The sequence below is a fragment of the Coregonus clupeaformis genome, unplaced genomic scaffold (assembly GCF_020615455.1).
Source record: "Coregonus clupeaformis isolate EN_2021a unplaced genomic scaffold, ASM2061545v1 scaf3843, whole genome shotgun sequence".
NCBI lineage: Eukaryota > Metazoa > Chordata > Actinopteri > Salmoniformes > Salmonidae > Coregonus > Coregonus clupeaformis.
Genome location: NW_025537297.1, coordinates 16,251 through 35,319, shown reverse-complemented (window position 1 = coordinate 35,319; position 19,069 = coordinate 16,251). Strand labels below are relative to the sequence as shown.

At 41.9% G+C, this 19,069-nt stretch overlaps 1 pseudogene; it reads left to right on the top strand.

The window, feature by feature from the left end:
* The first annotated feature begins 4,781 nt into the window (after nt 1–4,781).
* The window catches only part of LOC123490404, a 29,664-nt pseudogene continuing 15,376 nt past the window's right edge, over nt 4,782–19,069 (top strand).

The window sequence follows — 19,069 nt, the reverse complement described above, 5'->3', positions numbered from 1 at the left end:
GTGAACACCGGTTGGGATAACACCTGCACCAGGGACTGCGTCCCAAATCGGTACCCTGTTCCTACATAGTGCACTACTTTTGACCAGAGCGAAGCAGTGCACTATGTAGGAATAGAGTGCCATTTGGGACGCATAGAGAGGTGTAGTCTCATAGCTGTTTCCTCACAGAGAATCCAGGCTGGTCCTTCTCCAGCCCAGGGTGGGTTTAAACAGACAAACAGTTGATCCAGTCTAGTCCTTCTCCCCAGCCCAGGGTGGGTTTAAACAGACAAAACCAGTTGATCCAGTCTAGTCCTTCTCCAGCCCAAGGTGGGGTTTAAACAGACAAACAGTTGATCCAGTCTACGTCCTTCTCCAGCCCAGGGTGGGTTTAAACAGACAAACAGTTGATCCAGGCTGTCCTTCTCCAGCCCAGGGTGGGTTTAAACAGACAAACAGTTGATCCAGGCTAGTCCTTCTCCAGCCCAGGGTGGGTTTAAACAGACAAACAGAAGATCCAGTCTAGTCCTTCTCCAGCCCAGGGTGGGTTTAAACAGACAAACAGTTGATCCAGTCTTTCTCCAGCCCAGGGTGGGTTTATAACAGACAAACAGTTGATCCAGGCTAGTCCTTCTCCAGCCCAGGGTGGGTTTAAACAGACAAACAGTTGATCCAGGCTAGTCCTTCTCTCCAGCCCAGGGTGGGTTTAAACAGACAAACAGTTGATCCAGTCTAGTCCTTCTCCAGCCCAGGGTGGGTTTAAACAGACAAACAGTTGATCCAGTCTAGTCCTTCTCCAGCCCAGGGTGGGTTTAAACAGACAAACAGTTGATCCAGTCTAGTCCTTCTCCAGCCCGGGGTGGGTTTAAACAGACAAACAGTTGATCCAGGCTAGTCCTTCTCAGCCCAGGGTGGGTTTAAACAGACAAACAGTTGATCCAGTCTTTCTCCAGCCCAGGGTGGGTTTAAACAGACAAACAGTTGATCCAGTCTAGTCCTTCTCCAGCCCAGGGTGGGTTTAAACAGACAAACAGTTGATCCAGTCTAGTCCTTCTCCAGCCCAGGGTGGGGTTAAACAGACAAACAGTTGATCCAGTCTTTCTCCAGCCCAGGGTGGGTTTAAATCAGACAAACAGTTGATCCAGGCTAGTCCTTCTCCAGCCCAGGGTGGGTTTAAACAGACAAACAGTTGATCCAGTCTAGTCCTTCGCCAGCCCAGGGTGGGTTTAAACAGACAAACAGTTGATCCAGGCTAGTCCTTCTCCAGCCCAGGGTGGGTTTAAACAGACAAACAGTTGATCCAGTCTAGTCCTTCGCCAGCCCAGGGTGGGTTTAAACAGACAAACAGTTGATCCAGGCTAGTCCTTCTCCGCCCAGGGTGGGTTTAAACAGACAAACAGTTGATCCAGTCTAGTCCTTCGCCCAGCCCAGGGTGGGTTTAAACAGACAAACAGTTGATCCAGGCTAGTCCTTCTCCAGCCCAGGGTGGGTTTAAACAGACAAACAGTTGATCCAGCGCTAGTCCTTCTCCAGCCCAGGTGGGTTTAAACAGACAAACAGTTGATCCAGTCTAGTCCTTCCGCCAGCCCAGGGTGGGTTTCCAAACAGACAAACAGTTGATCCAGGCTAGTCCTTCTCCCAGCCCAGGGTGGGTTTAAACAGACAAACAGTTGATCCAGTCCAGTCCTTCTCAGCCCAGGGTGGGTTTAAACAGACAAACAGTTGATCCAGTCCTTCTCCAGCCCAGGGTGGGTTTAAACAGACAAACAGTTGATCCAGGCTAGTCCTTCTCCAGCCCAGGGTGGGTTTAAACAGACAAACAGTTGATCCAGTCTAGTCCTTCTCAGCCCAGGGTGGGTTTAAACAGACAAACAGTTGATCCAGTCTTTCTCCAGCCCAGGGTGGGTTTAAACAGACAAACAGTCAAGCCAGACAGTATTTCAGTCATAACCTTGCGTCTCATGAATAGGTTACATTGTGTATAGCGTTGCAGAGTCGGAGTTTATAAATACCCAATGTCTGGGTTGTCCCAAGGTTCATTTTTTAGTATGCATGCAGGGCTATTTTTGACCCGTTTAAATATAATGACCCCATTCCTGCTGGATCATTGTTTTATGAACATGACATTCAATTAGGAATGACAGAGATCATTTGGTTATTGCACTGTCACTATTTCTATCCTGGGGTTATCCTGGCTCTATCCTGGGGTTCCCTGGCTCTATTCTGGGGTATCCTGGCTCTATCCTGGGGTATCCTGGCTCTATCCTGGGGTATCCTGGCTCTATCCTGGGGTATCCTGGCTCTATTCTGGGGTATCCTGGCTCTATCTCCTGGGGTATCCTGGCTCCTATTCTGGGGTATCCTGGCTCTATCCTGGGGTATCCTGGCTCTATCCTGGGCTATCCTGGCTCTATTCTGGGGTATCCTGGCTCCTCATCCTGGGCTATCCTGGCTCTATCCTGGGGTATCCTGGCTCTATCCTGGGCTATCCTGGCTCTATTCTGGGGGTATCCTGGCTCTATCCTGGAGCTATCCTGGCTCTATCCTGGGCTATCCTGGCTCTATCCTGGGCAATCCTGGCTCTATCCTGGGCTATCCTGGCTCTATCCTGGCTGTATTGCTATGTCTCATTTAGTTTGGATTTGACAAGGCACATTCTAGATAGAAGTGGTTTTGTAAAACATTTAGCTGAGCACTATTACAGGTCTAGACTCCAGAGTCATTGTAGTCCTGAAAGAATTTAGCATAATAAAGTGGTTTGCTCTGAATAATCTCATCGAAGTTTGGTATGACAGTTTAAATGCTAAACTGAGTATCTCTCTACTCTGTGAACTATTAACCTTGCCCAGTTCAGAAGTGCCAGTTTGCTAAAGGATCAGGCCCCGTCTATGATGAGTCACTTTGGAAACTCATTGAAGGCTAGCCTGGTCCCAGAATAATATGTGCTTTAGCCATCTCCTTTAACTTTAGCTGTCCTTACCGAGGACTTGACTAAAACAGATTGAGGACCCAGGCTAACATCAAATACCTTTTTTTATGCATTAAGTGTTGAATGAGCAACAACAATCAATCACAATGTTCTGTTAAAGAGCCTCCAATAGATGTTGGCTTCCTGTTCTATTATATAACGTCACAGCTGACCTGCTGTGGTGTGTATATTCAGTTGCAGGCTTCTCCTCCGAGTCTCTGTGTGAGAGGATCATGGATGCCAAGTGCAGTATTCTGGTGACTGCAGGTAAGTGTGGAGACCGGCTAATGCCCAATAAAATGACACCATTCATGCACAACGTGGCAGATGACCAATAAAATGACACCATTCATGCACAACGTGGCAGATGACCAATAAAATTACACCTTGCATGTGGACTTTGTTAGACTGTAGCTGGGCAACATCCTGGTGTGCTGAGTCGTCATCTGTTTTCATCAGAAGTTGTAAAGTAATTACATGTTGGCTTGGTCTCTCCTTCCTCTCCCCCCTCCCCCTCTCTCTCTCTCTCTCTCTCTCTCTCTCTCTCTGTCTCTCTCTCTCTCCTCCCCTCCCTACCTCTTGCTCCAGATGGTGTATACAGAGGGGAGAAATTGATCAACCTGAAGCAGATGGCAGATGAAGCTCTGGAAAAGTGCAAGGAGAAGTAAAGTCGTCCTGTTTACAGAGCTATCGTCTATCATCTGATCAATTCTCATCTCTCTCTCTCTCTCTCTCTCTCTCTCTCTCTCTCTCTCTCTCTCTCTCTCTCTCTCTCTCTGTCTCTCTCTCTCTCTCTCTCTCTCTCTTATGCTCAATTCTCCTCTCTCTCTCTCTCTCTCTCTCTCTCTCTTTACTGACTGATTCAGTTGACTGTTTCCTACCTTATCCTCTTATAACAGTGATGACCTAACCTCTGAGATAGGAGCTGTGGCTCACACACACACACACACACACACACACACACACACACACACACACACACACACACACACACACACACACACACACACACACAGAGCCAGACCTTAACAGCTGTTAAATGGGCTGTCACGAAGAAAGCGTTGCCTACTTTCCAAGCTGTGGAGTTGCTGGGCAACGCTGAGGTTCGAAATCTATAGGAACCCCCATCTGTCTGTTTCCCTTAGCGATCTGTATGTTCTCCGATGTGTGAAACAACATGTGTCTATCGCAGCCAGGAGACATATGACAGCATATAACCACCATGTCTAGGCTTCTCTATGCGCTCTTGTACATGGTCATCATCGGCCAGGGAGTGACATTAAAGTTTAAAAAGGCGCTTGACCATCGGGCAAGTCAGGAGTATTTCTTGGTTTGCCCACAGATAATGATCACTTGCCAGAACATTTCAAATGAGCTATTTACAAGGAGAAGTGCCACATACAGCTTTCACCTACACAAAGGGGATCTGACAGATCAGTAGTGAAGTCTTTTTGTATTTTGTTTCTTATCAGGAAAATAAATCTCAGAGCAGGCTCCACTTGCTCGAACTGCTTTTAAATGCTATTTCATTGTCTTTCTTTCACTTGAAACAATGGGGAGGAACCAGAGAGATCAGTTTTAGGCTGTGGAAATTCCTAGCAGTTTATTTTATTTTATTTCGTATCACCCGCCCCCAACCGAGCAGGTTCAACGTGCGCGACTGGGTTAGGGTTACTGGCTCAGTTCTACTTGCCCCAGGCAGTAGGCGACCCTTAATGTCAATCCCTGACTGGTTCACAGTCGTACAACTTTCCTCTTCATCTCTCTCCACAGAGCATGGCGACCGTTAGAAGATGTCTAGTGGTTAAGCATTGCTCTGAGGATAGAGGGTGGGATGTTTCCAACAAACTGCAGGTATGTAGATAGGATTCTTTTGTGTGCAAATGAACAACAGTTTGCCGATTATGTTTTTTTCTTTTCTTGAGCTGCAACGAACGTCTCTGGTAAATGATGTGCTGTCCTCTCACCCCCTGTATTTCCTGGTGTATTTCCTGGTGTATTTCCTGGTGTATTTCCTGGCAGTGGCGGCTCCTGAAAAAATTCTCAGGGGGCTAATTTTTCTGATGATTTGGGTGACCTACACACATTTAAAAAAGATATGTCCAGCAACAACATGAAGACAGGGGCAGCATATAAGTCAATACTGATATACACATTACTTGCTTCAAAAGGCCTCATGGTTGAATTGGAAATATGTGCACCTGAGCAAGACAGGAGCTTTTGATAGAGGCTACTGAAAACATTGATGCAAGTTATTGGTAATAAGAAATTTTTATAGACTTCCATATTCTGCCCTCTTGCTTATAGATTTGTGAAAATGAACAGTGATAGACATTTTGCCTGAAAAACAGAATTTGAAAATAATTTCTAGAAAAGGTAAACACAGCTATCTGTATGGCTTTGTAAAATGAACAACCATATTCTGGCCAATTGTATAGATTTGTAAAAAAATTGTTTACTTTTTTTAAAATGAAAAATAACTATTTTTAAACAACATCAACTGTGAACTGATTTGGGCGTGTGTGTGTTAAAGAGACAGACAGGAGGGACAAAGAGAGAGAGGCTACATTACTTGTACTGAAACTGTTCTCTTCTCTCTTTCAATGCAGCAAAGCGGTCAATGACTTTCTCATTGAAATCAGGCATGCTGAGGACTAGTTTACTAGTTACTTTTTAGCTTGCTGCATGATCAAATTCAGCTGATGCGCATAGCAATGCACGTAATGGCCTTTCTTGAAATGCTCGCGCACCTTTTGCCTTCTCTCGCCTCATCACACTGCTCCATCGTAAGCTTCGCAATGAGTTTGACTTTCACGTCGTCGGCAAAAAGACTGTTCAGTCTCTCCAAAAGCACACTGGCGATTGAGACTGAGGTTGATTCCGAGATGGGAAGGAACTCAAAAAGCGCTCCTGCACTTTGTGGTTGTCTCTTTGATGTGAACTTCTTTCAAAGAGACAATCGAGTTGCACTGAAACGCTATAGCCATCTTGATAGTAGTACGTGAATTGATTGATGCTGCTACCCGCTCTTTTCTTAGTTACGTTCATGGTTACGTTACGTATGACGAAGCGTAGTGCAAGCCCTCAGAAACCCATAGAGATTGTATTGAAAGCTCTGAAATTTGAAAAAAATAGATTTTACATGGGAGTCTATGACAGACTTCTGGCGATTTTCAACCTGACTGAAATCGCCCCAAAAGAGGGGGAGGCCATTTGAAGCACGACTTTAGCCTGATTGGACATTTAGTGGCAGTGTGGCACTGTGGCAGATCAGACGTCTAGATTACAACACTGATAACTACTGTTGCCGTGATATAATTGATTAGAAAAAAATCCCTTCCTTTTCCCGTTTGGCAGTGCGTCGCCCTATATCGCCCTATTGAACACACCGCCCCTGCATGAACGTAACTAAGAAAAGAGCGGGTAGCAGCATCAATCAATTCACGTACTACTATCAAGATGGCTATAGCGTTCAGTGCAACTCGATTGTCTCTTTGAAAGAAGTTCACATCAAAGAGACAACCACAAAGTGCAGGAGCGCTTTTTTTGAGTTCCTTCCCATCTCGGAATCAACCTCAGTCTCAATCGCCAGTGTGCTTTTGGAGAGACTGAACGGTCTTTTTGCCGACGACGTGAAAGTCAAACTCATTGCGCAAGCTTACCGTGAGCCAGTGTGATGGCGAGAGAAGGCAAAAGGTGCGTGAGCATTTCAAGAAAGGCCATTACGTGCATTGCTATGCGATCAGCTGAATTTGATCATGCAGCAAGCTAAAAAAGTAACTAGTAAACTAGTCCTCAGCATGCCTGATTTCAATGAGAAAGTCATTGACCGCTTTGCTGCATTGAAAGAGAGAAGAGAACAGTTTCAGTACAAGTAATGTAGCCTCTCTCTCTTTTGTCCCTCCCTGTCTGTCTCTTTAACACACACACGCCCAAATCAGTTCACAGTTGATGTTGTTTAAAATAGTTATTTTTCATTTTTTTTTAAAGTAAACAATTTTTTTTACAAATCTATACAATTGGCCAGAATATGGTTGTTCATTTTTACAAAGCCATACAGATAGCTGTGTTTACCTTTTCTAGAAATTATTTTTCAATTCTGTTTTCAGGCAAAATGTCTATCACTGTTCATTTTCACAAATCTATACAAGAGGGCAGAATATGGAAGTCTATAAAAATTTCTTATTACCAATAACTTGCATCAATGTTTTCAGTAGCCTCTATCAAAAGCTCCTGCTTGCTCAGGTGCACATATTTCCAATTCAACCATGAGGCCTTTTTGAAGCAAGTAATGTGTATATCAGTATTGACTTATATGCTGCCCCTGTCTTCATGTTGTTGCTGGACATATCTTTTTTTAAATGTGTGTGGTCACCTAAATCATCAGAAAAATTGCCCCCTGAGAATTTTTTTCAGGAGCCGCCACTGCGTTCATGGTTCCGTTACGTATGTCGAAAGCGCGTAAGTGCAAGCCCTCAGAAACCCATAGAGATTGTATTGAAAGCTCTGAAATTTGAAAAAAATAGATTTTACATGGGAGTCTATGACAGACTTCTGGGCGATTTTCAACCTGACTGAAATCGCCCCAAAAGGGGGGCATTTGAAGCACGACTTTAGCCTGATTGGACATTTAGTGGCAGTCAGATCAGATTAGAACACTGATAACTACTGTTGCGTGATATAATTGATTAGAAAAAAAAATCCCTTCCTTTTCCCGTTTGGCAGTGCGTCGCCCATATCGCCCTATTGAACACACCGCACCTGCATGAACGTAACTAAGAAAAAGAGCGGGTAGCAGCATCAATCAATTCAGTACTACTATCAAGATGGCTATAGCGTTCAGTGCCACTCGATTGTCTCTTTGAAAGAAGTTCACATCAAAGAGACAACCACAAAGTGCAGGAGCGCTTTTTGAGTTCCTTCCCATCTCGGAATCAACCTCAGTCTCAATCGCCAGTGTGCTTTTGGAGAGACTGAACGCGGTCTTTGCCGACGACGTGAAAGTCAAACTCATTGCGCAAGCTTGCGATGGAGCCAGTGTGATGAGGCGAGAGAAGGCAAAAGGTGCGTGAGCATTTCAAGAAAGGCCATTACGTGCATTGCTATCGCATCAGCTGAATTTGATCATGCAGCAAGCTAAAAAGTAACTAGTAAACTAGTCCTCAGCATGCCTGATTTCAATGAGAAAGTAATTGACCGCTTTGCTGCATTGAAAGAGAGAAGAGAACAGTTTCAGTACAAGTAATGTAGCCTCTCTCTCTCTTTGTCCCTCCTGTCTGTCTCTTTAACACACACCGCCCAAATCAGTTCACAGTTGATGTTGTTTAAAATAGATTATTTTTCATTTTTTTAAAGTAAACAATTTTTTTACAAATCTATACAATTGGCCAGAATATGGTTGTTCATTTTTACAAAGCCATACAGATAGCTGTGTTTACCTTTTCTAGAAATTATTTTCAAATTCTGTTTTCAGGCAAAATGTCTATCACTGTTCATTTTCACAAATCTATACAAGAGGGCAGAATATGATATAAAAATTTCTTATTACCAATAACTTGCATCAATGTTTTCAGTAGCCTCTATCAAAAGCTCCTGCTTGCTCAGGTGCACATATTTCCAATTCAACCATGAGGCCTTTTTGAAGCAAGTAATGTGTATATCAGTATTGACTTATATGCTCCCCTGTCTTCATGTTGTTGCTGGACATATCTTTTTTTAAATGTGTGTAGGTCACCTAAATCATCAGAAAAATTGCCCCCTGAGAATTTTTTCGGAGCCGCCACTGCGTTCATGGTTACGTTCCGTATGACCACGCGTAAGTGCAAGCCCTCAGAAACCCATAGAGATTGTGTTGAAAGCTCTGAAATTAAAAAAAATAGATTTTAATGGAGTCTATGACAGACTTCTGGGCGATTTTCAACCTGACTGAAATCGCTCCCAAAAAAGAGGGGCATTTGAAGCACGACTTTAGCCTGATTGGACATTTAGTGGCAGTCAGATCAGATTAGAACACTGATAACTACTGTTGCCGTGATATAATTGATTAGAAAAAAATCCCTTCCTTTTCCGTTTGGCAGTGCGTCGCCCATATCGCCCTATTGAACACACCCCACCTGCATGAACGTAACTAAGAAAAGAGCGGGTAGCAGCATCAATCAATTCACGTACTACTATCAAGATGGCTATAGCGTTCAGTGCAACTCGATTGTCTCTTTGAAAAGAAGTTCACATCAAAGAGACAACCACAAAAGTGCAGGGCGCTTTTTGAGTTCCTTCCCATCTCGGAATCAACCTCAGTCTCAATCGCCAGTGTGCTTTTGGGAGACTGAACGGTCTTTTGCCGACGACGTGAAAGTCAAACTCATTGCGCAAGCTTACGATGGAGCCAGTGTGATGAGGCGAGAGAAGGCAAAGGTGCGTGAGCATTTCAAGAAAGGCCATTACGTGCATTGCTATGCGCATCAGCTGAATTTGATCATGCAGCAAGCTAAAAAGTAACTAGTAAACTAGTCCTCAGCATGCCTGATTTCAATGAGAAAGTCATTGACCGATTTGCTGCATTGAAAGAGAGAAGAGAACAGTTTCAGTACAAGTAATGTAGCCTCTCTCTCTCTTTGTCCCTCCCTGTCTGTCTCTTTAACACACACGCCCAAATCAGTTCACAGTTGATGTTGTTTAAAATAGTTATTTTTCATTTTTAAAAAAGTAAACAATTTTTTTTACAAATCTATACAATTGGCCAGAATATGGTTGTTCATATTTACAAAGCCATACAGATAGCTGTGTTTACCTTTTCTATAAATTATTTTCAAATTCTGTTTTCAGGCAAAATGTCTATCACTGTTCATTTTCACAAATCTATACAAGAGGGCAGAATATGGAAGTCTATAAAAATTTCTTATTACCAATAACTTGCATCAATGTTTTTCAGTAGCCTCTATCAAAAGCTCCTGCTTGCTCAGGTGCACATATTTCCAATTCAACCATGAGGCCTTTTTGAAGCAAGTAATGTGTATATCAGTATTGACTTATATGCTGCCCCTGTCTTCATGTTGTTGCTGGACATATCTTTTTTTAAATGTGTGTAGGTCACCTAAATCATCAGAAAAATTGCCCCCCCTGAGAATTTTTTCAGGAGCCGCCACTGCGTTCATGGTTACGTTACGTATGACGAAAGCGCGTAAGTGCAAGCCCTCAGAAACCCATAGAGATTGTATTGAAAGCTCTGAAATTTGAAAAAAATAGATTTTACATGGGAGTCTATGACAGACTTCTGGGCGATTTTCAACCTGACTGAAATCGCCCCAAAAGGGGGGCATTTGAAGCACGACTTTTGCCTTCTCTCGCCTCATCACACTGGCTCCATCGTAAGCTTGCGCAATGAGTTTGACTTTCACGTCGTCCAAAAGACTGTTCAGGGGGTCTCTCCAAAAGCACACTGGCGATTGAGACTGAGGTTGATTCGAGATGGGAAGGAACTCAAACGCTCCTGCACTTTGTGGTTGTCTCTTTGATGTGAACTTCTTTCAAAGAGACAATCGAGAGTTGCACTGAACGCTATAGCCATCTTGATAGTAGTACGTGAATTGATTGTGCTGCTACCCGCTCTTTTCTTAGTCACGTTCATGGTTACGTTACGTATGACGAAGCGCGTAAGTGCAAGCCCTCAGAAACCCATGAGATTGTATTGGAAAGCTCTGAAATTTGAAAAAATAGATTTTACATGGGAGTCTATGACAGACTTCTGGGCGATTTTCAACCTGACTGAAATCGCCCCAAAAGGGGGCATTTGAAGCACGACTTTAGCCTGATTGGACATTTAGTGGCAGTGTGGCACTGTGGCAGATCAGACGTCTAGATTACAACACTGATAACTACTGTTGCCGTGATATAATTGATTAGAAAAAAAATCCCTTCCTTTTCCCGTTTGGCAGTGCGTCGCCCATATCGCCCTATTGAACACACCGCCCCTGTTTCCTGGTGTATTTCTACTGTATTCGGACTGTGTTGTTGTTTTTCTTGCGGTATTTACTGGTGTATTTCTACTGTATTCTGACTGTGTTGTTGTATTTCTGCTGTATTTCCTGGTGTATTTCTACTGTATTCTGACTGTGTTGTGTTTCTGCTGTATTTCCTGGTGTATTCCTACTGTATTCTGACTGTGTTGTTGTATTTCTGCTGTATTTACTGGTGTATTTCTACTGTATTCTGACTGTGTTGTTGTATTTCTGCTGTATTTCCTGGTGTATTTCTACTGTATTCTGACTGTGTTGTGTTTCTGCTGTATTTCCTGGTGTATTTCTACTGTATTCGGACTAAGTTGTGTTTCTGCTGTATTTCCTGCTGTATTTCTACTGTATTCGGACTAAGTTGTATTTCTGCTGTATTTCCTGGTGTATTTCTACAGTATTCTGACTAAGTTGTATTTCTGCTGTATTTCCTGGTGTATTTCTACTGTATTCTGACTAAGTTGTATTTCTGCTGTATTTCCTGGTGTATTTCTACTGTATTCGGACTAAGTTGAGTTTCTGCTGTATTTCCTGGTGTATTCCCTACTGTATTCGGACTAAGTTGAGTTTCTGCTGTATTTCCTGGTGTATTCCTACTGTATTCTAACTGTATTGTTGTTTTGTTGCTGTATTTACTGGTGTATTTCTACTGTATCTGGACTAAGTTGTGTTTCTGCTGTATTTCCTGGTGTATTTCTACTGTATTCTGACTGTCTTGTTTTTTTGCTGTATTTCCTGGTGTATTTCTACTGTATTCTGACTAAGTTGTGTTTCTGCTGTATTTCCTGGTGTATTTCTACTGTATTCTGACTAAGTTGTATTTCTGCTGTATTTCCTGGTGTATTTCTACTGTATTCTGACTAAGTTGTGTTTCTGCTGTATTTCCTGGTGTATTTCTACAGTATTCTGACTAAGTTGTATTTCTGCTGTATTTCCTGGTGTATTTCTACATATTCGGACTAAGTTGTATTTCTGCTGTATTTCCTGGTGTATTTCTACTGTATTCGGACTAAGTTGTATTTCTGCTGTATTTCCTGGTGTATTTCTACTGTATTCTGACTGTGTTTTTTTTGCTGTATTTCCTGGTGTATTCCTACTGTATTCTGACTGTGTTGTTTTTTTTGCTGTATTTACTGGTGTATTTCTACTGTATTCGGACTAAGTTGTGTTTCTGCTGTATTTCCTGGTGTATTTCTACTGTATTCCTGACTGTGTTGTTTTTTTGCTGTATATCCTGGTGTATTTCTACAGTATTCTGACTAAGTTGTATTTCTGCTGTATTTCCTGGTGTATTTCTACTGTATTCGGACTAAGTTGTATTTCTGCTGTATTTCCTGGTGTATTTCTACCGTATTCTGACTAAGTTGTGTTTCTGCTGTATTTCCTGGTGTATTTCTACAATATTCGGACTAAGTTGTATTTCTGCTGTATTTCCTGGTGTATTTCTACTGTATTCTGACTGTTGTGTTTCTGCTGTATTTCCTGGTGTATTTCTACTGTATTCCTGACTAAGTTGTGTTTCTGCTGTATTTCCTGGTGTATTTCTACTGTATTCTGACTAAGTTGTGTTTCTGCTGTATTTCCTGGTGTATTTCTACTGTATTCGGACTAAATTGTATTTCTGCCGTATTTCCTGGTGTATTTCTACAGTATTCTGACTAAGTTGTGTTTCTGCTGTATTTCCTGGTGTATTTCTACTGTATTCTGACTAAGTTGTGTTTCTGCTGTATTTCCTGGTGTACTTCTACTGTATTCTGACTTCGTTGTGTTTCTGCCGTATTTCCTGGTGTATTTCTACAGTATTCTGACTAAGTTGTATTTCTGCTGTATTTCCTGGTGTACTTCTACGTATTCGGACTAAGTTGTATTCCTGCTGTATTTCCTGGTGTATTTCTACTGTATTCTGACTGTTGTGTTTCTGCTGTATTTCCTGGTGTATTTCTCGTATTCTGACTAAGTTGTGTTTCTGCTGTATTTCCTGGTGTATTTCTACTGTATTCTGACTGTTGTGTTTCTGCTGTATTTCCTGGTGTATTTCTACTAGTATTCGGACTAAGTTGTATTTCTGCTGTATTTCCTGGTGTACTTCTACTGTATTCGGACTCAGTTGTATTCCTAACTGTATTTCTGGTGTATTTCTACTGTATTCTGACTAAGTTGTGTTTCTGCTGTATTTCCTGGTGTATTTCTACTTTATTCTGACTAAGTTGTATTTCTGCTGTATTTCCTGGTGTATTTCTACTGTATTCTGACTAAGTTCGTGTTTCTGCTGTATTTCCTGGTGTATTTCTACTGTATTCTGACTAAGTTGTGTTTCTGCTGTATTTCCTGGTGTATTTCTACTGTATTCTGACTAATTTGTGTTTCTGCTGTATTTCCCTGGTGTATTTCTACTGTATTCTGACTAAGTTGTATTTCTGCTGTATTTCCTGGTGTATTTCTACAGTATTCTGACTAAGTTGTATTTCTGCTGCTATTTCCTGGTGTATTTCTACTGTATTCTGACTAAGTTGTGTTTCTGCTGTATTTCCTGGTGTATTTCTACTTTCTGACTAAGTTGTGTTTCTGCTGTATTTCCTGGTGTATTTCTACTGTATTCTGACTAAGTTGTGTTTCTGCTGTATTTCCTGGTGAATTTCTACTGTATTCTGACTAAGTTGTGTTTCTGCTGTATTTCCTGGTGTATTTCTACTGTATTCTGACTAAGTTGTGTTTCTGCTGTATTTCCTGGTGTATTTCTACTGTATTCGGACTAAGTTGTGTTTCTGCTGTATTTCCTGGTGTATTTCTACTGTATTCGGACTAAGTTGTGTTTCTGCTGTATTTCCCTGGTGTATTTCTACAGTATTCTGACTAAGTTGTATTTCTGCTGTATTTCCTGGTGTATTTCTACAGTATTCGGACTCTAAGTTGTATTTCTGCTGTATTTCCTGGTGTATTTCTACTGTATTCGGACTAAGTTGTATTTCTGCTGTATTTCCTGGTGTATTTCTACTGTATTCTGACTGTGTTGTTTTTTTTGCTGTATTTCCTGGTGTATTCCTACTGTATTCTGACTGTGTTGTTGTTTTTTTGCTGTATTTACTGGTGTATTTCTACTGTATTCGGACTAAGTTGTGTTTCTGCTGTATTTCCTGGTGTATTTCTACTGTATTCTGACTGTGTTGTTTTTTTGCTGTATATCCTGGTGTATTTCTACAGTATTCTGACTAAGTTGTATTTCTGCTGTATTTCCTGGTGTATTTCTACTGTATTCGGACTAAGTTGTATTTCTGCTGTATTTCCTGGTGTATTTCTACTGTATTCTGACTAAGTTGTTTCTGCTGTATTTCCTGGTGTATTTCTACAGTATTCGGACTAAGTTGTATTTCTGCTGTATTTCCTGGTGTATTTCTACTGTATTCTGACTAAGTTGTGTTTCTGCTGTATTTCCTGGTGTATTTCTACTGTATTCTGACTAAGTTGTGTTTCTGCTGTATTTCCTGGTGTATTTCTACTGTATTCTGACTAAGTTGTGTTTCTGCTGTATTTCCTGGTGTATTTCTACTGTATTCGGACTAAATTGTATTTCTGCCGTATTTCCTGGTGTATTTCTACAGTATTCTGACTAAGTTGTGTTTCTGCTGTATTTCCTGGTTTATTTCTACTGTATTCTGACTAAGTTGTGTTTCTGCTGTATTTCCTGGTGTATTTCTACTGTATTCTGACTAAAGTTGTGTTTCTGCTGTATTTCCTGGTGTATTTCTACTGTATTCCTGACTAATTTGTGTTTCTGCTGTATTTCCTGGTGTATTTCTACTGTATTCTGACTAAGTTGTATTTCTGCTGTATTTCCTGGTGTATTTCTACAGTATTCTGACTAAGTTGTATTTCTGCTGTATTTCCTGGTGTATTTCTACTGTATTCTGACTAAGTTGTGTTTCTGCTGTATTTCCTGGTGTATTTCTACTGTATTCCCTGACTAAGTTGTGTTTCTGCTGTATTTCCTGGTGTATTTCTACTGTATTCTGACTAAGTTGTGTTTCTGCTGTATTTCCTGGTGAATTTCTACTGTATTCTGACTAAGTTGTGTTTCTGCTGTATTTCCTGGTGTATTTCTACTGTATTCTGACTAAGTTGTGTTTCTGCTGTATTTCCTGGTGTATTTCTACTGTATTCGGACTAAGTTGTGTTTCTGCTGTATTTCCTGGTGTATTTCTACTGTATTCGGACTAAGTTGTGTTTCTGCTGTATTTCCTGGTGTATTTCTACAGTATTCTGACTAAGTTGTGTTTCTGCTGTATTTCCTGGTGAATTTCTACTGTATTCGGACTAAGTTGTGTTTCTGCTGTATTTCCTGGTGTATTTCTACTGTATTCGGACTAAGTTGTGTTTCTGCTGTATTTCCTGGTGTATTTCTACAGTATTCTGACTAAGTTGTGTTTCTGCTGTATTTCCTGGTGTATTTCTACCGTATTCTGACTAAGTTGTATTTCTGCTGTATTTCCTGGTGTATTTCTACTGTATTTGGACTAAGTTGTATTCCTGCTGTATTTACTGGTGTATTTCTACTGTATTCTGACTAAGTTGTGTTTCTGCTGTATTTCCTGGTGTATTTCTACTGTATTCTGACTAAGTTGTGTTTCTGCTGTATTTCCTGGTGTATTTCTACTGTATTCTGACTAATTTGTGTTTCTGCTGTATTTCCTGGTGTATTTCTACTGTATTCTGACTAAGTTGTATTTCTGCTGTATTTCCTGGTGTATTTCTACAGTATTCTGACTAAGTTGTATTTCTGCTGTATTTCCTGGTGTATTTCTACTGTATTCTGACTAAGTTGTGTTTCTGCTGTATTTCCTGGTGTATTTCTACTGTATTATGACTAAGTTGTGTTTCTGCTGTATTTCCTGGTGTATTTCTACTGTATTCTGACTAAGTTGTGTTTCTGCTGTATTTCCTGGTGAATTTCTACTGTATTCTGACTAAGTTGTGTTTCTGCTGTATTTCCTGGTGTATTTCTACTGTATTCTGACTAAGTTGTGTTTCTGCTGTATTTCCTGGTGTATTTCTACAGTATTCTGACTAAGTTGTATTTCTGCTGTATTTCCTGGTGTATTTCTACTGTATTCGGACTAAGTTGTATTTCTGCTGTATTTCCTGGTGTATTTCTACTGTATTCTGACTAAGTTGTGTTTCTGCTGTATTTCCTGGTGTATTTCTACAGTATTCGGACTAAGTTGTATTTCTGCTGTATTTCCTGGTGTATTTCTACTGTATTCTGACTAAGTTGTGTTTCTGCTGTATTTCCTGGTGTATTTCTACTGTATTCTGACTAAGTTGTGTTTCTGCTGTATTTCCTGGTGTATTTCTACAGTATTCTGACTAAGTTGTGTTTCTGCTGTATTTCCTGGTGAATTTCTACTGTATTCGGACTAAGTTGTGTTTCTGCTGTATTTCCTGGTGTATTTCTACTGTATTCGGACTAAGTTGTGTTTCTGCTGTATTTCCTGGTGTATTTCTACAGTATTCTGACTAAGTTGTGTTTCTGCTGTATTTCCTGGTGTATTTCTACAGTATTCTGACTAAGTTGTATTTCTGCTGTATTTCCTGGTGTATTTCTACTGTATTCGGACTAAGTTGTATTCCTGCTGTATTTCCTGGTGTATTTCTACTGTATTCTGACTAAGTTGTGTTTCTGCTGTATTTCCTGGTGTATTTCTACTGTATTCTGACTAAGTTGTGTTTCTGCTGTATTTCCTGGTGTCCAGACCCCGTGGGATGCTGTATATGATGTGTGTTGGGAGGAGGTGATGGGACAGGTCTCTGAGCAGTGTGAACCTGAGTGGCTGGATGCAGAGGATCCTCTCTTTATACTGTACACCAGCGGATCTACTGGCAAACCAAAGGTAGGACACACATATAGTTGCATAAACACAAACACACACACAACCTTTGACCCCAAACACACACAGTGTCACAAACACAAGCATACAAGCACATACACAATCATACAGACGTGACGACCTGACCACAGTGCAGTTTGGGAGTACCCTATTGTTGACTGTGTGTGTGCTCCTAAGTGTGTTCCTGTGTGTACATGCGTGCTGCATGTGTGTTAACCCTGTATCTGCCTTCCCCTACAGGGTGTGTGTTAACCCTGTATCTGCCTTCCCTACAGGGTGTGTGTTAACCCTGTATCTTCCTTCCCTACAGGGTGTGTGTTAACCCCTGTATCTGCCTTCCCTGCAGGGTGTGTGTTAACCCTGTATCTGCCTTCCCTACAGGGTGTGTGTTAACCCTGTATCTGCCTTCCCCTACAGGGTGTGTGTTAACCCTGTATCTTCCTTCCTACAGGGTGTGTGTTAACCCTGTATCTGCCTTCCTGCAGGGTGTGTGTTAACCCTTATCTGCCTTCCCCTGCAGGGTGTGTTAACCCTGTATCTGCCTTCCCTACAGGGTGTGTGTTAACCCTGTATCTGCCTTCCCTACAGGGTGTGTGTTAACCCTGTATCTGCCTTCCCTACAGGGTGTGTGTTAACCCTGTATCTGCCTTCCCTGCAGGGTGTGTGTTAACCCTGTATCTGCCTTCCCTACAGGGTGTGTGTTAACCCTGTATCTGCCTTCCCTACAGGGTGTGTGTTAACCCTGTATCTGCCTTCCCTGCAGGGTGTGTGTTAACCCTGTATCTGCCTTCCCTACAGGGTGTGTGTTAACCCTGTATCTGCCTTCCCTACAGGGTGTGTGTTAACCCTGTATCTGCCTTCCCAATAGGGTGTGTGTTAACCCTGTATCTGCCTTCCCTACAGGGTGTGTGTTAACCCCCTGTATCTGCCTTCCCCTACAGGGTGTGTGTTAACCCTGTATCTGCCTTCCCTACAGGGTGTGTGTTAACCCTGTATCTGCCTTCCCCTACAGGGTGTGTGTTAACCCTGTATCTGCCTTCCCTACAGGGTGTGTGTTAACCCTGTATCTGCCTTCCCTACAGGGTGTGTGTTAACCCCTGTATCTGCCTTCCCTACAGGGTGTGTGTTAACCCTGTATCTGCCTTCCCTACAGGGTGTGTGTTAACCCTGTATCTGCCTTCCCTACAGGGTGTGTGTTAACCCTGTATCTGCCTTCCCTACAGGGTGTGTGTTAACCCTGTATCTGCCTTCCCTGCAGGGTGTCCTCCACACGGTGGCAGGCTACCTGCTCTATACCTCTCTGACCTTCAAGTACGTGTTTGACCACCAGCCAGACGATGTGTACTGGTGTACCGCTGATATAGGATGGATCACTGGACACTCCTACATCACCTATGGACCCCTGGCCAACGGGGCTACCAGCGTACTGGTCAGTAGAACTGGTATAGAACTGGTATAGAACTGGTCAGTAGAACTGGTATAGAACTGGTATAGAACTGGTCAGTAGAACTGGTATAGAACTGGTCAGTAGAACTGGTATAGAACTGGTCAGTAGAACTGGTATAGAACTGGTATAGAACTGGTCAGTAGAACTGGTATAGAACTGGTATAGAACTGGCATAGAACTGGTATAGAACTGGCATAGAACTGGTATAGAACTGGTATATAACTGGTGTAGAACTGGTATAGAACTGGTCAGTAGAACTGGTATAGAACTGCTCAGTAGAACTGGTATAGAACTGGTATAGAACTGGTATAGAACTGGTCAGTAGAACTGGTATAGAACTGGTCAGTAGAACTGGTATAGAACTGGTCAGTAGAACTGGTATAGAACTGGTCAGTAGAACTGGTATAGAACTGGTATAGAACTGGTCAGTAGAACTGGTATAGCACTGGTATAGAACTGGTATAGAACTGGTCAGTAGAACTGGTATAGAACTGGTATAGAACTGGTATAGAACTGGTCAGTAGAACTGGTATAGAACTGGTGTAGAACTGGTATAGAACTGGTCAGTAGAACTGGTATAGAACTGGTATAGAACTGGTATAGAACCGGTCAGTAGAACTGGTATAGAACTGGTATAGAACTGTTATAGAACTGGTATAGAACTGGTCAGTAGAACTGGTATAGAACTGGTATAGAACTGGTATAGAACTGGTCAGTAGAACTGGTATAGAACTGGTATAGAACTGGTATAGAACTGGTCAGTAGAACTGGTATAGAACTGGTA